Raw genomic sequence first — 8,597 nt, 5'->3', positions numbered from 1 at the left:
TCAGCCTCAAACAGACACAGCGTCACCAGAGGATCTACTTTGATTCTCTGATACATTTGCTGTTCTTTCCACACATCAGCCATTATGCCTTCAACCCTCCCACACCCTTCTGCCCTTTACATGATTCACTGAGCAAGTTGAAGGCAGCGGACATCAACTCCCTCTTCCCTCCACCAACCAGGCGATCCTGCCTCCATCTGCACTCATTCCTCCTGCCTGAAGCCTCACCCTGCGCCTGAGGCCCACAGTCCGCCCCTTACGTCGTCTCAAAGATTTTGATCTTTTGCTGATCCCTCTCCTAACGTCAGTCTCTTCTGTTCTGGATCATCATCACCATAAACATGCTCCCAAATCACCCATCTTTAAATATATATGTAATATGTACGTATTAGTACAAGTGTGGAATGGGCGCTTTCCTCTCTGCTCCTCCCACTGCACCCAACTTCTAAATGTCCATGGTCCTCGGGACTGTTGGGGCCTCTCTTCACATCCTCAGTGCCTTGGAATAACCTCGACATGCTGACGGCTTCCAGTTGCATGGTTACAGGTCAGATTCTCCCCTGAACTCCAGGCTGAAAGGTGCATCGCCGGGGGATGCCTGGCTGGTGCAGTCTGCAGAGTGTGCACTCTTGATCTCGGGGTTGTGAGTTTGAGCCCCATGTTGGGGGAAGAGATGACTTAATAAAATTTTGAAAAAGGAAAACCGCATCTGCCTACTTGTGATCTCCATTCAGGTGTCTCACATCTCAAGTTTGACTCGTTAACAATGTTTTAGTCACCCCCACACACCTCAAAGTGCGTCACCCGCCCAGGCTTTCTCATTTCTGCCAGTGGTATCACGTTCACAGAGTTCAAATCAGAAACCTGGGAACCATCCACTGTTGCTGCCGCCATCCCTCTACATCTAGTCCCTTACCAAACCCATCAACTCCACCTCCGGTCAATCATCTGCAATCTGTCCAGCTCTGCCCCCCTCTGTCATGGTCTCAGACATCATCCTCTAACTACACCGATCTCCCTCCTGCCGCTACTGACCCTTCTCCAGTCTCCTCCCACAGCTGCAGAATTGGTCACATCACATCACCCTGTTTAAAACTCGTGTCGTGGGTTCCCTGTGGGTTACCCTGCATGTGGGTAATGGTCAAACTCTATGTCATAGTGTCTTCAAAGGTGTGGGTCCCAGGGCTAAGATCAAGATGGCCTCAGGGCTGCACTCTTCTGGAGGTTCTAGGAGAATCTGCCTCCTGCTCATTTGGCTTTGTTGGAACAATTCAGTTCCTCATGGTTGCAGAGCTCTTTTCTTGCTGGATGTAAACTCAAGGTCATTCACAACTTCTAGAGGCTACTGCATTCCTTGGCTTGTGGTCCCCTTCCTCCATCTTCAGAGCCTGCAAAGAGGTCGAATCCTCATGTAGCATCCCTTTGATCCACTCTTCTGCCTCAGTCTTTAGCTGTTAAGCTAGTAGATTGGGCCCACCTAGATAATCTCTCTGCTTTAAGAAGGTCTGATTAGCAGCCTTAATTTTGATCTGCAAAGCTAATGTCCCTTTTGTCATATAACATGTCATAGTCACAGATTTCGGGGGGATTTAGGATATGGCCATCTCTGGTGGACCAATATTCTGCCTGCTACAGTCACCATTTATAATAATGTGAAAAAGTATCACATTCTTAGGAATGAATGTGCAAGTCCTCTGTGCAAAAGAGCTATAAAGTATTATTGGGAAGAAAATTTTAAAGGCTGTTGAATCTCCTTAAGATAGAATTTTGAAGCTTTTTGTGCATTGAAACTCTACCTGGTTTTGGACCAACCCCAGAATAAAGAAGAACCACATTTTATATACACTCAATTGCTCTTCTGTGTTAAACTTCAACGACTTGCATGAGGGAATTTAAGTGGCGAAATACGTTCTTTTAAAAGCCATATGAATTTCTGGGAACTATTTTGCAATCTTATAAATCATCATTAGAATCTACGTTGTTTTGATTTGGTACTTCCATCATACTTATGGACTGAAAATTATCTTGAAAGTAGTATGTGACTCCAACAAAAGTATGACTTTATTATGTTAAAGACTACTGTATTGATTTAGTGAAATGTTACAACTTGGTAAAGTTATTCCCTTCTTTAGAATTGTGCTCCCCAAAGTCTTGATGATTTAGTATGCCGAACTGTGGGCTGGTTATGTTATCTGAAGACATTAGGTCATTATCTGAGTTTTGCAGCACTATATAATTTAAGCAGAGGCATGACTGGTCACATCTTTTAGCATTTCACATTTGTCTAACTGAAAAAACTGCCACATCTCGGGGCGCCTGGGTGGCTCAGTCATTAAGCGTCTGCCTTCGGCTCAGGTCATGATCCCAGGGTCCTGGGATCGAGCCCCGCATCGGGCTCCCTGCTCGGCGGGAAGCCTTCTTCTCCCTCTCCCACTACCCCCTGCTTGTGTTCCCTCTCTGTCTCTGTCAACTAAATAAAATCTTTAAATAAATAAATAAATAAATAAGGAAGCCTGCTTCTCCCTCTCCCACTACCCCCTGCTTGTGTTCCCTCTCTCACTGTCTCTCTGTCAAATAAATAAAATCTTTAAGTAAGTAAATAAATAAATAAATAAATTGCCACATCTCAAAACATGCTTCTGTCATTGCTGAAGCAGGATATGTCAGGCTATTTGAATATAATTGGCTTTTTGAAGTAGTTGTGACCACAAAGCATCTTTTTAACACAAAGAGCTATGCATCATTTGAAATTACTCAAATAATGTCTTTATAGAAGGTGTGAATCCCAGGTACTTAATGCTTCCAATATTATGGTGCCAGTGTGAAAGGAGGTGGGAGGAAAAAAAAAAAAAAAGAGATCGATATAAACTAATGAAGTGAATTTCACTGCAGCATATTTTTATGGGAAACCCTTTTGGATGCCAAAGGGCAGCTGTAATCTGAAAGACAATTCAGTGAGGATATTTTGTTACAGATAATTACCAACCGTTGTATTCATGGGCTAGGGCTACCATAACAGCATATGGAAGCCTGAGCGGCTTAAACGACAGAAACTTACTTTCTCACAGTTTGGAAGGCTACAGCTCCAAGATGGAGGTACCAGCAGGGTTGCTTTCTGGTGAGCCCTCTCCCTGGCTGGCAGGTGGCACCTTCTCGCTGTGTCCTCTGTGGACTTCCCTTTGTGTGTGCCCTCTGGTGTCTCTTCCTCTTCTTATAAGGACACCGGTCCTATTGGTTTTAGGGACTCATCCTTGTTGTTACAGGATCGCAGGGTTCTTGTCTCACAAAGTCAGAGAAAGAATCTCACGGACACAAAAGAGTGAAGTGAAATGAAAGTTTATTAAGTGAAGGTGAGAGCAGAAAGCAAAGAAGCTGTCTAGAGTGAGAGGGGTCCCAGATGGGTTGCCACAGAGGGCTTTTAGGGGCAGTGTTTTCTTGAAAACCAACTTGGAAGCTTGTGGCCTTGAGATTCTTGTGCCATCTTGGTTTGAGCACAGACTCTTGATAATACCTTTCATGGCTTACTTCTTTGAAGTTTGGTCATTTTCTGTGATTACACTGTAGCTGCCAAAGAAAAAATACTCCCCACCATCCGAGGCCAGGGGGTCTGTTCCCCTATTTCTTGTTCACTCTGGCTTAGTGCTTCTGCCTGCCAGGAATAGTCTCAGAGCCCAGTCAGGGGCCCCCTACCTCTCCCTGCCTATACCTTAACCCTTTCCTTATTCATTATGACCTCATTTAACCTTAATTATCTCCTTAAATGCTGTCTCCACAGTGACATTGGAGATTAGGCTTCAACATAGGAATGTGGGAAAGGTGGGGGACACAATTCAGTCTATAACAACTACTAATGAATATATTTGATACTTATAGTTCTTTCATACAGAGTATTTTGCTAAAAACATTTTGCTCTTACCTTTATTTTACAATGCTTAGTATAAGTGATTAACCTAGCCAGGTTTACTATAAAAAGGACCAGCTATGTGTACATAATACATGTTAATAAACCATAGAAATAGTATACCAAACTTTTTAAATTAGCATATTTTCTACCCAAAATATTGTTTACTTTAAGATTTAGGGCTTTAGGGGCGCCTGGGTGGCTCAGTCAGTTAAGCGTCCGACTTTTGGTATCGGTGGCTCAAGGTCATGATCTCAGGGTCATGGGATGGAGCCCTACGTCAGGCTCCGGGCTCAGCACAGAGCCTGCTTGGGATTCTCACTCTCCCTCTCTCTCTGCCCCTGCCCCCCAGCCCATGCTCTCCCCCCAAATAAAATAAATCTTTAAGAAAAGAAGTGAAAAAAATATTTAGGACTTTAAAATAAAGGGTTAAATCCAGTAAAGGTTTTGATTATTTTTTGTTATAGGAGATGTTTTTATAACTGAAATAACATTTCAGGTAAACAAAACATTGGCAAATACTGATAATTCATTTTTTTTGTTACCATATATAATTTCTTTAATGCTTTTCTTAAAAAAGGTGTAATGCCAGGGCACCTGGCTGGCTGGCTCAGTTGGTGGAGCATGTGACTCTTGATCTCAGGGTTGAGTTTGAGCCCCATATTGGGTGTAGAGACTACTTAAAAATAAAATGTTTTTAAAAAAAGGTATAGGGATGCATGGGTGGCTCAGTTGGTTAAACATCTGCCCTCAGCTCAGGTCATGATCCCAGGGTGCTGGGATCGAGCCCCACGTTGGGGGTCCCTGCTCAGCGGGGAGCCTGCTTCTCCCTCTGCCTGCCACTCCCCCTGCTTGTGTTCTCTCTCTTTCTGACAAAAAATAAAAATCTTTAAAATAAATAATTAATTTTAAAAAGGTATAATGCCTTAATATTAAAGATTTCTAAATAAAACATGTATATATACACGTACATATATATATTATTGGCAGAAACTTAGACGAATAAATGGGGAAATACAGTATATTTGATAACTGGAAGACTCAATTGTAAAGATGTTAATTCTCGGGGCGCCTGGGTGGCTCAGTTGGTTAAGCGACTGCCTTCGGCTCAGGTCATGATCCCGGAGTCCCGGGATCAAGTCCCATGTCAGGCTCCCTGCTCAGCAGGGAGTCTGCTTCTCCCTCTGACCCTCCTCCCTCTCATGCTGTCTCTCATTCTCTCTCTCGCAAATAAATAAAATCTTAAAAAAAAAAAAAAAGATGTTAATCCTCCCCAAATTGATCTATAGACTCTATACAATAAAGTAAAAATATCAACAAGATTTTCTATGAAATGAATAAGCTAATTCTAAAACTTATGCGGAAAAGCAAAAAGTAGCGGATACAATCTTGGAATAAAACAAGGTGGGAATATTTACATGCCAGTTTCAAGAGTTACTGTAAATCTACAATGTAGCACTTGTGCAAAGACAGACTCATGAAACAAACATGAAAGATACTTTATCTACAACAGCAATAGCACACCAGAATTGTGGGCAATGATATTTTCATCGCTGCCCCCCCTAGTTTAGATGATCAATAAGTATCTGATGAATGAATGGATTGATGGATGCAGAGGTGAACAGACCATGAAGCTGCTAAAGCTTCAGCTCCAGAGGCCATCCTCTGCAAGGGCACTTTCTCAGGTGCTGAGAGAAGTGCTAGTCATGTATTCAGAAGATTAAAAAATTTTTTTTTAATTTGTGTGTTTTATTTTCCCTCCCCAAGCTCAGTAATAAAGTCCCCGTGTATTGCATCTATTCACTTGAGAACATGTCTTTCATTTGACAGGTCAAAAGATTAAGCTTGTATTTCTCCTCTTCTCTCAAACCAGTCATTGCCTCTATGGAGCATTGACTTCCTTGAAAATGCTGTTCTGTTGAGCGGTTTTCACCTTGGGACTGAAGGACACCTTTCACCCTCAGGCTTGGTCTAGTCACACAGGCTGGTCCAGGAGAGATGTTCACTCATCTCTTCTGGGGTCACCATTGTTTGCAAGCAGAGGAGGCTGGGTAGCCTGATTTCAGGACTGCTGGTAAAGCTGAAGGGAAAAGGCTGAGCTACCAGGAAGGGTCCTAGGAGGCCTCTACTGGTTCCATGCACTCTGGCCTTCTTGGAAGCCCTACATCTCTCACATTATATCAGATACCCTACAGCCCACGTTTGAGAATATTTGCGTAAAATTGTGTGTTGAAATGAATTGCAGTGGATGGTTAGACATGTTTCTTTCTGTAAAAACTTCAATATTTATTGATACTAGTATTACAGCTTTAGATTTTTCATTCAGTAATTTCCTTCCAGGCTTGCAACATTTTATTAACCTCTTGCAAATTCCAAAGCCCCAGGTTCTGTGTTCATGGATCTGAGGGTTAAATGGCCCTTGTTGCCAACTCTCACTGCTCAGGAAGAGAAGGTTTTGGAAGAGGTGTGAAGGGTATACTGAGGGCCTATGGGACAAGGAACGGAAGGGAACGGGACTGAAATTCAGCTCAGTCATGATAGTAAATACCTCACTTCCTATTCTCCCAGGACCAAGTTTCCCACCAAATACTAGGAAAAACTTTATTTGAAGTTGCTGCATTAGGAGATAAAACATTTTTAGAAGTATTTCAAAAGCATGATACTTCAACTGATTAAATTCTGTCATTTCTAGGGCAGGTGGCATTGGAAGGGTGGTGGACAGTTTGGAGATGTGTTTTGGGGGGGATTTTTTGTAGAAATACTACTTTTTGGGGGGCACCTGGGTGGCTCAGTCGGCTAAGTATCCAACTCTTGATTTGGGCTCAGATCATGATCTCAGGGTGGTGAGATTGAGCCTCGTGCTGGGCTCCATGCTGGGCGTGGAACCTGCTTAAGATTCTCTCTCTCTCTCTCTTAAAAAAAAAAAAAAGAGAAGAAATACAACTTTTGAATTTGAAAAGATGCTTTGGAATGTTTCAATAACATGACTGAGAATTTTAAGTTTCTGCCTTGGAGATTTCTGAAGGGTATTATTTCTAGTCTTTTTGTGCTTTCTTTGTTTTTTCTGTATACAGAATCCCGTCACCTGTGTTTAGAGATGGTTTTACTTCTTCCTGTCCAGTAGGGAAGGCTTTTTACTACTTTTTATGTCCCAGTTGCTCTGGCTAGAACTTCCAGCAATGTTGAATAGCAATGGTCAGTCATCCTCTTCTGGTTCCTCATCTAAGTAGAAGGAAAGCTCTTAGTCTTTCACCATTGAGTATGATGTCCACTATGGGTTTTTCTTTTTCTTTTTTTTTTTTTTTAAAGATTTCATTTATTTATTTGAGAGAGAGAGAATGAGAGAGAGCACATGAGAGGGGGGAGGGTCAGAGCGAGAAGCAGACTCCCCGCTGAGCAGGGAGCCCGATGTGGGACTCGATCCTGGGACTCCAGGATCATGACCCGAGCCGAAGGCAGCCGCTCAACCAACTGAGCCACCCAGGCACCCCACTATGGGTTTTTCATATATGCCCTTTATCATGTTGAGGAAGTTCCCATCTATTTCTGGTTTCCTGAGTGTTGTTTTTTTTTTTTTAATCATGAAAGGAGGTTGGGTTTTGTGAAAGAAGATGTTCTTTTCTGCATCAATTGAGATGATCATGTTTTCCCCCTCCATTCTATTAATGTGATGTATTACATTGGTTGATTTTTCCTGTGTTGAACAACCCCTGCTTTCCTTTTTTTTATTTTAAGATTTTTATTTATTTGACAGAAGAGTTAGTGAGAGCAGGAACACAAGCAGGGGGAGTGGGAGCGGGAGAAGCAGGCTTCCCGCCGAGCAGGGAGCCTGATACAGGGCTTGATCCCGGGACCTAACCTAATCGGATCATAACCCGAGCCTAATGACTGAGCCAGCCAGGCACCCCAACCCCTGCATTGGGGGTTGGTCATGGTGTATAATCTTTGTCATATGCTGCAGAGTTTATTTTGCTAGTATTTTGTTGAGGATTTTTTACATGTCTCATGAAGGATACTGGTCTATAGTCTTATTTTCTTGTGAGGTCTTTGTCTGGCTTTGATATCAGGATAATGCTGACCTCATAGAATGACCTCATATTCTTCTGTTTTTTGAAGACTTTGAGAAATATTGGTGTTAATTATTCTTTAAACGTTTGGTAGAATTCACCAATGAAGCCATCTGTTCCTGGATTTTTCCTTCTTGGGAGCTAAAATTTTAATTACTGATTCAGTCTCTTTAATGTTATAGGTCTTTCAGACTTTGTATTTTCTCTTGAGTCAGTTCTGATAGTTTGTGGGGTTTCTTTAGGAATTTGTTCATTGCATCAGGGTTATCTACAATTTTCTTAGTATTCTCATGCACCTTTCTGATTTCTATAAAGTCAGTGTTAATGGTCTTACTTCTTTTTTGTCAGCCTAGCTAGAATTTGCCAGTTTTGTTAACCTTTCCAAAGAATCAGCTTTTGCTTTTGTTAATTCTCTCTCTTGTTTTCATTTCTCCCCACCCTTATCTTTACTTCCTTCCTTTGCTAACCTTGGGTTCTCTTTGCTCTTCTTTTTCTAGATTTTTAAAGTGTAAAGTGATTTGAGATTTTTTTTAATTAAAAAATTTAATTTTTAAAATTAAAAAAATAAGATTTTTTTTTAATGAAAAAAAAGATTTTAAGCTTGACCAGGTCTCCACAGTAAATATCAG

The sequence above is a fragment of the Neomonachus schauinslandi genome, chromosome 13 (genome assembly GCF_002201575.2).
Source record: "Neomonachus schauinslandi chromosome 13, ASM220157v2, whole genome shotgun sequence".
NCBI classification, from domain to species: Eukaryota; Metazoa; Chordata; class Mammalia; order Carnivora; family Phocidae; genus Neomonachus; species Neomonachus schauinslandi.
Note: the sequence above shows the minus strand (reverse complement) of the source record.